This window comes from Ictidomys tridecemlineatus, chromosome 4, assembly GCF_052094955.1.
Source record: "Ictidomys tridecemlineatus isolate mIctTri1 chromosome 4, mIctTri1.hap1, whole genome shotgun sequence".
Taxonomy (NCBI): domain Eukaryota; kingdom Metazoa; phylum Chordata; class Mammalia; order Rodentia; family Sciuridae; genus Ictidomys; species Ictidomys tridecemlineatus.
In genome coordinates, this window is record NC_135480.1 from 174,347,091 (window position 1) to 174,361,277 (window position 14,187).

The window sequence follows — 14,187 nt, forward strand, 5'->3', positions numbered from 1 at the left end:
GCTCATCTTGGCAATTTATCAAGACCCTGTCTCAAAAGTAAAAAGGACTGGGGTTGCGGCTCAGTGGTAAAGCGCCCCTGGATTCGATCCCCAACACTCCGCCCCCCCCACCACCACCAAATTAAAGCCTGGGCAACACCCAGCCCCCACCTTACCCTGCCACAGTGACTAAGTCAATTGGTCTCTGGTGAGGTCAGGCCTTGTTTTTGTTTTGTTTTTTTGTCTTTGTTTTGTCTTTATACTTCCTCACGAACTTACAACGCGAGCCAGGATTCAATATCGTTGCTTTAGGCGAGGGTGGGAGCCCACACAAACCTGCCCTCCAAACCACCAGGCCGCTGCCCCACGCTCCCGCGGGTTTCAGCGCCCGGCAACATAACAGCACTACCACGCCGGACACCGCCCGCAGGGGCGGGGCGAGGGCCTCAGGAGGCGGGGCCACGGCTGCAGCCTCGCCGCTCCCCTCGCGGGAAAGCACGGCGCGTGACTCTTGCGCGCCCAACAAGGCGCGAGCAGGGGAGCTGGGCGAACACCTCGGGCCCAGCGGACCGAACCAAAGCGCGGTCCAGAAGGGCTGCACTAGGGCAACCCAGATCGGACCATCGGCACCACGTCTGCAGGGGGGACCGGGCGTTTCCAACCCGTCTGGAGAGGAGGGGAACGCCGGCGTGCACCGCCTGCAACGCGACCCCTGCAGGGCGCGAGACGCTGCCGCTGCAGCCGCCGCCCGCGCGGAAGGACGAGGCTGAAGCAAGAAGCGAGGTAGGAGCGACTCTTCTGAGGCTGGCGGGATCCTGGAGACCCACTGCCCCCAAGTTTCAAGTGGCCCCTTGGACCAGGCCCTCTGCCGGCCCACCCATTCTGTCCTCAGCGCCCCCGGCCTGCCCCTTAGCCCTTCCCTCCCAGCCCCACCCTCCCGGCCGTCTCCAACCCTCTGGGTGGATCAGGTCCCCAGTCCTTGGTCTGTATGGTCCGCGGAACCCTCAGACAGATATCCAGCACCTTTCAGCCTTTTGGGCACTACCCCAGATCTGTCCCCAACCGTCTTCTCAAACTGTCCCCGCAGAGAACCCCCGAGACCGACTTGCGTCCAGTAGTCATCCTTGTACCTAAATTTCCTGTGAAAGCCTTTGGGGAGGAGAGCGCGGCCGACGGGCACTCAGCCGGGGACAGCAGCCCGCGACTGCAGCGGGGACCACGGTGCAGCCAATTCCAGCCCGGGTCTTCGCGCCTTTGGCTCTTGCTTCCCAAGTTGGTCTCTACCCGGAGCAGGCTTTGGTTCTCCCTCTTTCCAGTTTTACCTGGAGAAAATCTTTGGCTTGGCAATTTGCCGGTTCCTTCGTACTGCCCTCATCTGCCGGGAAGGGCACAGTGATCCCGTTGCCCAAGGCCAACTGTGAACCGCCAGGCCAGCCCTTGCAGACACAGGGAACTGCTCTAGGAGGCAAAGACTACAATATTCATCTTTGTTTCCCCAGTCTCCAGCACAATGCCTGGCACATCGTAGCACTTATTAAATATCTTATTAGTAGATGAACGAATGAATCCAATGCAGAGGCGGTGGGGCAGAGTACTTTGGTGGGAAGGGTGTTCCTCCAGTTATATGAAGTGGAGAGAGGAAGAACTTTTAGAGGATTATTTCAGTCTTTCTTCAGTTCTTTCATCTAATCATCTAATTTCATTTACATAAGAGCTTCTGTATATCAGTTGTTTTCTGCTTCTGTTTACAAAAAACAAAAACGGGCCGGCCTGGGGCTGCAGAAATTCTTTTTTAATTTGTTTATTTGTTCTAATTTGTTATCTATGAAAACAGTGCATTTCAAGTCATACATATAGAGCACAATTTTCATGTCTCTGGTTGTACACAAAGTAGAGTCACCATTCGTTCCTTCATACATGTACTTAGGGTAATGATGTCCATCTCATTCCACCAGCTTTCCCTCCCTCCTGCCCCCTCCCTTTCCCTCCCTCCCCTTTGCCCTATCTAAAGTTCCTCCATTCCTCCCATGCTCCCCCCACCATCCCCATTAAGGATCAGCGTCCTCATATCAAAGAAAACATTCAGCATCTGTTTTTTGGGGATTGACTTCAGAAATTAGTTCCTTAGAGGCTACCCAGGTAATCTTGAAAGAGCTTTGCCAGTGTTACTGCTCCTCTTCCCATGAGACTAGCTGCTCCCTCTGGGGAAGAATTCTGGAGGCCAGCCACAGCCCTTTAAAGCTGGCTCAGTGGAGCTGGTCAGCTTGTGCTTTGGGACAACTGGAGAAATGAAGAACCTCAGTTATTTTACCCTTTCTTTAGTTTCTGAATACCCCTTTCTTTTCAGAGACTGCTGGAATAGACATTCCATGCAGGCTGTAGTGTGAGAGATTGATTTCCCAAATGCTACTAAATTATGATTAAGCCAGGTGGACAATTTATGTCTCTTTGAACCATAGTCAGGCAAGGATTACCACTGTGTAGGACATTGTTGGTGATAAACAAGAACACAGGCCTTTTAAAGTTGGAATTCTCAAAGAAACATAGAGCCTGAAACCTGTTTTTGTTGATGATCTGAAAAGACTGCATTTCCTGAGGATAAGACAGGGTTCAAGGACCTCAGTTTTGGCCCAGGTCCAGAGGAAAATAGGTGGTATTACTGAGTGGTGAAACAATGGTCGGAAGACTGTAGGAGTTTATAAGGTAGGAAGTAGTTGCCTAAGTAGTGGTAGCATTATTGTTCATGGGCTCAAAGTCTTAGCAAATAAATACAGTGGTTGAGTGTGGCTCAGTGGCAGAGTGGTTGCCTGGCTTGGAGGTCTTGGGTTCAATCCCCAGCACTGTGAAAGGAAGGAAGGAAGGAGGGAGCAAAGGAGGAAAGAAAAAAGGAAGATAGAAAGAGATTGGAATTTCTTAAGAGGCTCAGTAGATTTTAACGGTAGTAAGGTTTTGTGGAAGGAAGGCAATTCCAATCAGTATCCCTGGTATCCTGTTACCTGTGTGTCCCTCCTGCTGCTTTGCCTTGGGACTACCATTATTTCCTTCTTCTTTCTTCTTAATTGAAGCCAAACCTGCCTTAACTGGTGGCTGGATGTGTTCTTACCCATTTCTAGCATTGATTTATCCTTTTCCGATTTTTTTCTGTCATCCTGTTATAAAGTAAGTTATATACTGTTAAAAAGTAAGTCATAGATCATGGAAACCCTACATGAGGAGGGGCTCCTGAGCTGGATTAAGCAATATAATTTTTTTGGTAACCAATACTTTTTTTGTTGTTGTTTTGGTACTGGAGATTGAACTCAGGGGCACTCAACCACTGAGCCACATCCCCAACACTATTTTGTATTTTATTTAGATCAGGGTCTCACTGTATTGCTTAGTATCTTGCTGTTTCGAGGCTGGCTTTGATCCTCCTGTCTCAGCCTCCCAAGCTGTTGGGGTTATAGGCTTTCGCCACCTCACCTGGCTAACCAGTATGTTTTTAATGGACTTTCTACATTTTCCTGTCTAGGCTCCCTGTTAAGGTAAGACATCAATAATCACAGAACACTCTAGATTATTTTATTTTCTTCTCACTTCCAGTACTTCAGATCATTGCCTTATAAAATACAGGATGCCTAGTTAAATTTGAATTTCAGATAAACAGCAGAGAATCCTATATTTTTACTTGCTAAATCTGGCAACCCTAGTTCATAGAGAGGCTTATGTGTTCTCTCTGGGGCTTGCCTGCAAATATTTAGGACAATAACTCACGCTTTTCCTCCTATTACTCATACACAATGACTGTGCATTCTATTAAAACTCAGTTAAAGAGATAGCTCACTGCATGCTGGGGTAAGGGTAGGCTCTATAAGATGGTCTGATTGTTCAGCATTGAGATTACCCAGAAAACACCCACTCAAACACTGGCATGTAATATTTTAGCTTCTATCAAATGAGGCTGTGTTTGAGAGCATTTTTTGAATGGCCAGATGTCAACATTGCTCTGAGAAAGCTGGCGGGTGTTGGGAGTGGGATTCTAACAAATATAACTCAGCATAAACTCTGTTGTACCAAATTTACTCTTTTTAAAAAAAATTATGGTAAAATATGTGTAACATAAAACTTACCGTTAAAGTAACATTATGTATATTAACACTATTGTACAAACATCATCATCCATTTCTAGCACTTTGTTCAGCTTTCCAAACTGGGACTCTACCAATTAATTGGACACTAACTCCCCACTTTCCCCCATTTCCGTTTCTGGAACCATCACTCTACTTTCTGTCTTTGTGAATTTGGCTGCTCTAGGTACCCTCATGTAAGTGGAATCATATGATATTTATCCATTTGGACTGGTTTATTTGACTGCAGGTAATGTTTTTAAGGTTCATTCACATTATAGCTTTTATCAGAATTTCCCTCCTTTTTTAAGGCTAAAAAGTTTCCATTGTATATAATATTCCACTGTGTGTATGTATTTATACACTACATTCTGTTCACCCATTTTTTGTTCATGGACACTTGGGTTACTTGTGCCTTTTGGCTATTATGAATAATGGTGTCATGATCATGGGTGTGCAAATATGTTCTTCAGCAAACATAAGTTCTTACTTTCAGGTTTTAATGTAATTACAGAATCACATGATAATTTTATGCTTATTTTTTTGAAGGACCACCATACTATTTTCCACAGTGACTATATCATTATCTATTCTAAGCAGCAGTGTGCATGGTTCTGATTTTTCATGGTTCTGATTCTTGCCAACACTTGTTATTTTCTGACTTAAAAAGAAAAACATCCTAATGGGTATAAAGTAGTTTATTAATGTGGTTTGATTTGCATTTCTATAATTATATATATATATATATATATCTTTGGAGAAATGTCTTTTTAAGTCCTTGCTTCATTTTGAACTGGGTTGTTTTCTGTTGTTGAGATATAAAGTTTCCTTATATATTTTGGATAATAATCCATCATCAGATACATGATTTGTGCATTTTCTCTCATTCCATGGATTACGTTTTTACTCTGTTGATAATGTCCTTTTATGCACAAAAGATTTTAATGTTGATGAAGTCCAATTTATCTATTATTTTCTTTTGTTGAATGTGCTTTTGAATCATAGGCAATCATTGCCAAATTCAGTGACATCAGCTTCTATCATTGTCTAAGTTTTTTTTAATATAGTTTTAGTTCTTATGTTTAAATCTTTGATTCATTTTGAGTTAATTTTTATACATGATTCAAGATAAAAGTTCATTGTTTTGCATGTGGATATCCAGTTTTCTCAACACCATTTTTTGAAAAGACCATCCTTTCTCCATTGAATGGTCTTCTCATCCTTGTCAAAAATCATTTGACCAAATATATAATTTCTAGGCTGTTTTTCATTGGTCTATATATCTGTCTTTGTGCCAGTGCCATTACTATCTTGATAACTTTAGCTTGGTAGTAAGTTTAGAAAAATCATGAAGTACAAGTTCTCCAATTTTGTTTTTCTTTTTCAAGATTGTTGTTTTGGCTATTTAAGATCACCTGAGATTGCATATGATTTTTTTTTTTTCCGGTACTTGGGATTAAAACCAAGGTGCTGTACCACTGAGCTACATTTCTAGTGCTTACTCACTTATTTTTATTTTTTAATATATATTTTTTTTATTGTAGACAAACACAATACCTTTATTTTATTTATTTATTTTTATGTGGTGTGAGGATTGAACTCAGTGCCTCACATGTGCCAGGCAAGTGCTCTACCACTGAGCCACAACCCCAGCCCCTACTTACTTACTTTGTTTATTTATTTTTGTTTTAAGACAGAGTCTCACTGAAATTCTGAGGCTGGCCTTGAACTTATGATATTCCTATTTCAGCCTTACAAATAGCTGGGATTATAAATGTGCATCATCATGCCCAGCTTCCATATGATTTTAAAATGGATTTTAAAAAATATTTTGTAAAAATATGTTGGGATTTTTAATAGGAATTGTATTGAAACTAGTTCATTTTGGGTAGCATTGGCATCTTTTTTTTATATATATTTTTAGATGTTGATGAACCTTTATTTTATTCATTTATTTATATGCTGTGCTGAGAATTGAATCCAGGACCTCTACCACTGAGCCACATTGAAACTAGTTCATTTTGGGTAGCATTGGCATCTTTTTTTTATATATATTTTTAGATGTTGATGAACCTTTATTTTATTCATTTATTTATATGCTGTGCTGAGAATTGAATCCAGGACCTCTACCACTGAGCCACAACTCCAGCCCCATCATTGACATCTTAACAATATATTTTTTTTTTAGTTGTTGATAGACCTTTATTGAACCCAGTGCCTTACACATGCTAGGCAAGTACATTACCACTGAGACCCAGCCCCAGCCTGACATCTTAACAATATTAAGTTTTCCATTCCATGAAAACCGCACGTCTTTGCTTTTATTTGTGTTCTCTTTAGTTCTTCTAGCAACATTTTGTAGTTTTCAGTGTACAAACTTTTCATTTCCTTGGTTAAAGTTTATTCACAAGTATTTTATTCTTTTTGATGTTACTGTAAATTAAATAATTTTCTTGATTTCCCATTCAGTGTGTTTTATCATTAGTATATAGAAACACAACTGATTTTTATATGTTAATTTTATGTACTACAAACTGTGCAAAATTCATTTATTCTAGTAGGTTTTTTGTTTTGTTTTGTTTGTTTTCTTGGAACCAGGGATTGAACTCAGAGGCACTTAACCACCAAACCACATCCTCAGCCCTTTTTTTATATTTGATTTAGAGACAGGGTCTCACTGAGTTGCTTACAGCCTCACTAAGTTGCTGAGGCTGACTTTGAATTCATGATCCTCTTGCCTCAGTTTCCCCAGCCACTGGGATTACAGGCATGTGCCACTGTGCCTAGCTCTAGCTGCTTTTTTGTGGAGTCTTTAGAATTGTCAACAAATAAGATTATGTTATCTGGGAACAGAAAAATTTTTATTTTTTCCTATCCAATTTGAATGCCTTTTATTTGTTTTTTTGCCTAATTGCTCAGGCTAAGACATCCAATACTATTGGATGGAACTAGCAAAAGTAATCTATATTTATTCTTAACACATAGTCTTTATGGGTTTTATGATTTGGTAAGCAAATCCTTAGTAGGTACCAAGGAATGTTGAAAACGTTAAGTTAAGCCAAAAGCTGTGGTACATGCCTATATCCCAGCTACTTAGGAAGATTACTTGAGCCCTGGAGTTCAAACCAGACCTGTCAGCATAGCCAAATCCTGTCTCAAAAAAAGAAAGAAAAAGTTTTTATACTTAAATTATAACCTACGTACTCTGAATAAAACAAAAATGTATAATACATTTTAGAAAGATTTTTAACCAAAACATTTAATTTTTTTTTAAAAAAAATTAATTTTGATAAGGAAGAAAATCTCTGTTCCTTGGAATTCTTGGTTTAGCCCACTTTTTCCTGTATGTGGATCATTATAAAAACTTAAATTCAATAATAATATTTTTTTATTTATTTGGTACTAGGAATTGAACGCAGGGGCACTTTACTACTGATCTGCATCCCAAGTCCTTTTTATTTGAGACAGGGATCTTACTAAGTTGCTGAGAGTCTCACTAAATTGCTGTGGCTGACTGGGCATGGTGGCACTTGCCTGTAATCCCAGCAATTCAGGAGGCTGAGGCAGGAAGACTGCTAGTTCAGAGCCAGGCTCAGCAATCTAGTGAGGCTTTAAGCAACTTAGCAAAGGGCTGGGGATATAGTTCAGTGGTTAATTACCCCTAGGTTCAATCCCCAGTATCCGCCCCCACAGACAAAAAAAAAAAAAAAAAATTGCTGAGACCAGCCTCCAATTTGCCATCCTCCTGCATCAGCTTCCCCAGTTTCTGGGATCACAGGCGTCCACCACCATGCCCAAAAAATACACTTGCTGTAACTGAAATAATATTTGGATATATGTATTTTGTTTACAGAATTGAAAATTTTGGATCTAATGGGCTAATAAGATAGTCTTTTTGTCTTCTAGAAAGTGAAGACAGTGAGCTCTGAAATGTCTATTGTGTTTTGGCTTCTTGTGTGAGGTCCTGTGGACAAGGAAAATGGACTGATAACTGGGTAGAAAGAAGAACAGGGCCAGTCAACTTTTGACCAGAATTTAATTATTTTAGGATTAAGATAATTCTTGTTTGTTTTAGAATCCCAAAATCTATATTTGACTTGTTTACCTGTCTTTATACTTTTGTGTTTCCTTTCTTATAAAATTCCTTTCAAAAAGAAAATACAGCCTTATATTTAGTGTTAGGGAAAAATGGAAAGTTATTTTTATTCATGCTCAAGTAAAAGGAAAAAAGAGAGCAGAAATCTTCTAAAGGCAGCATAGGTAGGATTCAGATGACTCCCAGGTAAAAAGTAAAAACCCCTGAAGAGAAAGATGGAGACCTACTGCTGGTTCCATTCATCCTGGAGTTGTTTCTCTTCCCAAGTGTTCTTTTCTTGTTCTTTGAATGCTATTGTATCCTGTTAATTTAAAGATTCAGCCAAATTTTGTTACCCAGAGCATCTTATTTTCTGAGAGTTCTGTAAGGTACTAATGATTTACTTTTAATATCCCCTAAAGGAGAGTGACTTAAACATTTCTGTCTCATCTATGATTATATAACAATATATGATTATATAATAATATAAGGCCTTAAGCAACTTAGCAAGACCTTGTCTTAAAACAAAAATTAAAAGGGCTGGCTGGGGATATAGTTCAGTGGTTAAAACTTAATGGCTTAAAACTATAGTTAGTTGTCACTCATGATTTTGTGGGTTGACAAGGTGGGTTTTCTGCACCCATCCTTAAAAAAAGGAGTTCTAGGAATATTTTGAATAGGTGCATTGCTGGAATGGATTAAATCTCCCAAAGCAACTACTTTGAACAATTCTCTTATTTGGATGTACAAGAGTTATTCTACTTATTTAAAATAGTATTTTCCTTATACTTACAGCTATAAATTAACTTCTTAGTGTAACTTAGTGTAGTGTTTGTTGCAGTTCATATGATTTATATAATGTTCATTGCCTCGCATCCAACACAGCAACCTACAATCTTACTCATTCTTAACTATAGTGCTTGGAGAAGGGAGGCCTGGAAACAGGACCACTGCTCTGTTAAACATCTGTGAGTCTTTCTTGACAACCAGGTAGTAGAGATAGATAGCTAACAGGAGCACTGATCTAATGAGGGAAAAGGAAGCTTTGGCTTTTTATTGGATTATGACAGTCTAGTAAAGCACAGAGAATTTCAAACTTGTTTCATCCAGAGGGTAGCTCTTTTGTTCAAGTATATTTTACTGGAAAGGGTGCACAAAAAGGTAACAGTTGAGCTGTTGTGATTGAAGGCATGGAATTGGGAGAATTAGAGTCTAATTTTTTCATCTCCCTCTTTTTCTCTACCTCCCCTTCTCTCCCTTCTCAGTCCTCCGAGGGAGAAAGAGGTTGAGAAAAATGGTTGGGTTTGGGATTCTCCAATCTTCAGTTAATATCCATTAGTAGCCAACTATGTTTCAGGAAAAAAAATAACCAAAATATGTACTCAAAAATGCTTCATCTTAATTTTGGGGGGTGGGCACCAGGGATTGAACTCAGGGGACTTAATCACTGTTCCACATTCCCAGCCCTATTTTTTATTTTATTTTAGAGACAGAGTCTCACTGAATTGCTTAGCTCCTTGCTGTTGCTGAGGCTGACTTTGAACCTACGGTCCTTCTGTCTCAGCTTCCCAAGCCGCTGGGATTATGGCTACCCTTTGACTTTTTTTTTTTTTTTTTAACATTTGTTTTTTGGTTAGACACAATACCTTTATTTTGTTTATTTATTTTTATGTGGTGTTGAGGATCGAACCCAGGGCCTCGAGCATGTTAGGCAAGTGCTCTATCGCTGAGCCACAACCCCAGCCCCAGCCCTTTGTCTTAATTTAATGAGCTACATAGAATCAGCAATAAATGTAGATCCCTTTTAGTCTAAGATCTGTGCTAGTTTGTCAGCCTGTTTAAACGCAGAGTTAAGAATTTTTCTAGCCATGCTTTCTAGCTTAAAATATGAAAATAATCTTTGTTTTTAGAATATTTAAATGATGTATACATTTTTTAAACATACACTTAAAATCTATGTATTGAATGTTGCTGCAGCTCATTTCCTTTGTTGACTTCTTGGTCCAGTTTCCTCTAGACCGTAGTTTCAAACTTTTTAACTTTTATGTCATCCCTGACATACTGATTTAGTAAGTCTGGCATGAGATCTACTTGCCTAATAAATTCCCATATGAGGATGATTCTGCTGATTCTCAGACCACACTTTGAGTAGTACTGCTCTTAGTCACTGTAAAGGCTTTTTTTTTTTTTTTTTTTAGAAAAAGTCATAATGCACCAGAAAAATAGCACCACTGTTTTAAGAGTGTGAATTATGATATATTATACTGGGTTTTCTTCCTTTAAAGAATTAGTATTATAGATCTGCCACTCATTCAAGACTAAGAAATTGTGGAAAATAGTTCTAAGGAAATGCTATTTGCTGCCCAGACTTTACCCAAGAAAATGCTTACATTTAAATGTCTTTTTATGAAGAAAGATGACATGAAGGACACATTTTCCCTTGGGACTTTAAAAAAAACTTCTCTATTTTGTTTAAAAATAATATCTGAAAAATATTTTGTCTCTTTCTTTTCTGGTTATAGATAAAATATTTGCTCACTTTGTAGAATCTGAAAAGTGAAAGCAAGCATAAAATGAAACATATCATTGAACAATTCTTGGAAGCCAAATTTTTAATAGCTTATGGCACATTCAAACAATTGTTCTCATAATTTCAAACAATGGTCACCATAATTTATTAACTCAAACTTTGTCTCTGATAGTTTTTTTAAAATAGAATTTGGAAATTGGAGTTACTGAGTTAAAGGATTTGAACATTTTTAAGACTTGAAAATAGACATATATTTTTTTTCCCAGGGCTGGGGACATAGCTCAGTTGGTGGAGTACTTGCCTTGCATGCACAAGGCCCTGGGTTCGATCCCCAGCACCACACACAAAAAATAATAATAATAATAACAACAACAACAATAATATTCTAAGTTCATTATGAGGGTTATACCAAAATATATTTATATTGGCAAAGTATAAAAGTACCAATATTACTTAATCTTCACTGGAATTAATTATTATTATTTTGTCTTAAAACTGATAGGCAAAAGATGATATTGTTTTGTTGTTTTGTTTTGTTTTGTTTTTTTAGTTGTAGATAGACATAATACCTCTATGTTTTTTAATTTATTTATTTTTATGTTGTGCTGAGGATTAAACCCAGTGCCTCACAAGTGCTAGGCAAGTGTTCTACTGCTGAGCCACAACCCCAGTCTGGTATTTTATTGTTTTAAAATTAACTCTTTTTGTAGTTCATTAGCTATATTCTGTTCTTTCTTCTGTGAAGTATTGGCTCTTATCCTGCCTGTTTTTATGTTTTTGGTTTGAAGTGAAATAAACAAGTCACAGAAGGACAAATACTGCATGATTCCATCTTTATAAAGTATTTGAAATAGTCAAAACCATAGAAACAGAAGGTATGATCATGATTGCCTAGGGCTGGAGAAAAGGTAAATGGGGTGTTGCTGTTGAGTGGTTATAATGTTTCAGTTATATAAGATGAGTAAGTCCCAGAGATCTGCTGTACACCTTTGGGGTTATAGTTAACAATACTCTACACATAAAAACTTGTTAGGAAATGGGCATAGGGATGCTCAACCGATATTCTAGCGACTCTGGAGGCTGAGACGGGAGGATGCTGGGTTGGGTTAGGGATATAGCTCAGAGGTAGAGAAAAAAAAATTGTTAGGATGGTAACCTAATGATTCTTACCATAATTTTTAAAAATCTTAGTTTTTAGTTGTCAATTTTCACAAGTTTTTAGGATACTGGCCCTTTACTATATTTGTGGGTAATACTTATATGCTTTTAAATTTGTTTCTGAGTCTTAACATACAGAATTATATAATTTCCATGTGGTCATATCTTCAGTTGTATCTTGCAATTTCTGTACTCCCTTCTTTCAGCAAATGTCCTGAGTCTGGGACTGTTGGGCTTGGATCTCCAAAGAACTCTTTTTATGTACATGGTTCTTCCTGACTGAAATCCCTTCTCTGACTACTCCCCCCATATTTCTATTCATAAGAATCTAGACATTTGACCTTCTTTGTGAAAACTTTCTTGATCACCCTGTGAAAATTTGGGTATAATTTCCACTATGTTTTCATTGGTTTTGTTTGGAGCTACATTATAACAAGTACTAGTACTGGGAAAAAAGAAAGAAAAAAAAAAGATGCCACATGGTGGTGCACACCTGTAATCCCAGTGACTCAGGAGGCTAAGGAGAAGGATCAAAAGTTTGAGGCCAACTTGGGCAGTAGAGTAGGACCCTATCTCAAAATAAGTAATAAAAAGAGGTAGGCGTGTAGCTAAATGGTAGTGTGCCTCTGGGTTCAACCCCCAGTACTACCAAAAAGAAAAAGTAAATAGAAAATCAAGTAAGTGGAGACAGCATGTTTGGCCAATGAAGGCTGGTTATTGGAGAGGACAGAACAATAATGTGGGGTCAGGGAATTTATCTTTAAATAAAGAGACATTTTATCAAGTTAATTTATGTGCATGTGGTTAGGAAGTCAAATAGGGTAATATATGAACCCGTATTATTACTACATAATTTGTAGCATAACTTGTAATACATGACTGTTTTTTGGTTTGTTTAGTCTTCTATGTATTTGTCCCTAGTTCTTCCCAAATTCTTTAGCAAATCTGTATTCCTCCCAGTCTAATTTTCCAAATGGTCAGACAGTTCTTTTTCCTTGGCATTGAGGAATGTTGTTCCTCATTCTTCATCTCTTCAACTTTCTTGCAACACTAAGCTTAAACATCATTTTGCCAGAGACCTTCCCTGACCCACTCTCTTAATCAGATCCTCTCATTATCCTATACTTTTTATTTGTGGTATTTATCACAGCTTATAATGGTATTTTATTTGTACAGTTTTTTGTCTGCCTTCCTTCGCTAGATGGTAAGTTCTTTGAGGACTAGGATACTGCTGCATTATTCACCACTATATTCCTAGCAGTTATCTCAATTTTTGGCTCATAGGAATTTTTGCACAAAGACTAAATTATTAGCCCTTGAAAGAAGTCTTGAGAGAGGGCCTTAAATTACAACACTGGTTGTAGGAATTAGAAGAGAGGATGGATAGCTTTTTGTTTTTTTGGTACTGGAGTTTGAACCCAGGGACACTTTACCACTGAACTACATCCCCAGTCCCCTCTCTCTCTCTCTCTTTCTTTTTCTTTCTTTCTTCCTTCCTTCCTTTCTTTCTTTCTTTCTTTCTTTCTTTCTTTCTTTCTTTCTTTCTTATTTATTTTGGTAGGGGGTACTGGAGATTGAATTCAGGGACACTCAACCACTAAGCCACATCCCCAGCCCTATTTTGTATTTTATTTAGAGACAAGGTCTCATTGAGTTGCTTAGTGTCTTGCTTTTGCTGAGGCTGGCTTTGAACTCATGATCCTCCTGCCTCAGCCTCCCAAACTGCTGGGATTACCCAGTCTCCTTTATTTTTTATTTTGAGACAGGGTCTTACTAAATTGCTCAATCCTTCTGCCTCAGCCTCCCATGTTGCTGGGATTACAGGTGTGTGTCACCACACCTGGCAAGAGATTCTTTTCTAAAGCAGAGTTACGAGATTTGGGGAGGGCCACACGATGTTCCATCTAGATTTTAAGGAGAATCTTATCAGCCCATGAATTCATGTGGAGGACTCATTTTCACTGTGTTCTGTTGAAAGTGAGAAGTTCGGTCATCATATATTTAACAATAGTCATCTGGTAGGAGATTCTTGATTTGTGGATAACTTGCAAATCCACTCTAACCTTCTTTCTTTGTATTCCTTTGGAATGTTTCCTAGGACAGAATCACTTTGCTTTTACATCTTACAGGGAAACAAAGAACAGAGCCATTAAAAAGGGCTAAAGAATTTGAGGTACCATGCCTATTGGAAAGAAAACATTGGCTATGATGGTGACTTTGGTTCACTATTGTAAATTAGTAAATTGCATAGTACTAGGGTCTCAAAAAGGCAGTAGCAGGCATTTGGGTACAAGAAAAGAATATTCCTGATTCATACTTATTAAATTTTCACTTACTGA

The 14,187-nt window shown here is 38.7% G+C and overlaps 1 protein-coding gene across 4 annotated transcripts in view; it reads left to right on the forward strand.

Moving 5' to 3' along the window:
* Nucleotides 1–455: 455 nt before the first annotated feature.
* The window catches only part of Rusc2 (RUN and SH3 domain containing 2), a 59,412-nt gene continuing 45,680 nt past the window's right edge, over nt 456–14,187 (forward strand). For all 4 annotated transcript variants that reach the window (XM_078047801.1, XM_021726965.3, XM_013359060.4 and 1 more), the window contains exon 1: nt 456–762. The gene's annotated coding sequence lies outside the window, so the exon portion shown is untranslated. The remainder of the gene's footprint in view (nt 763–14,187) is intronic.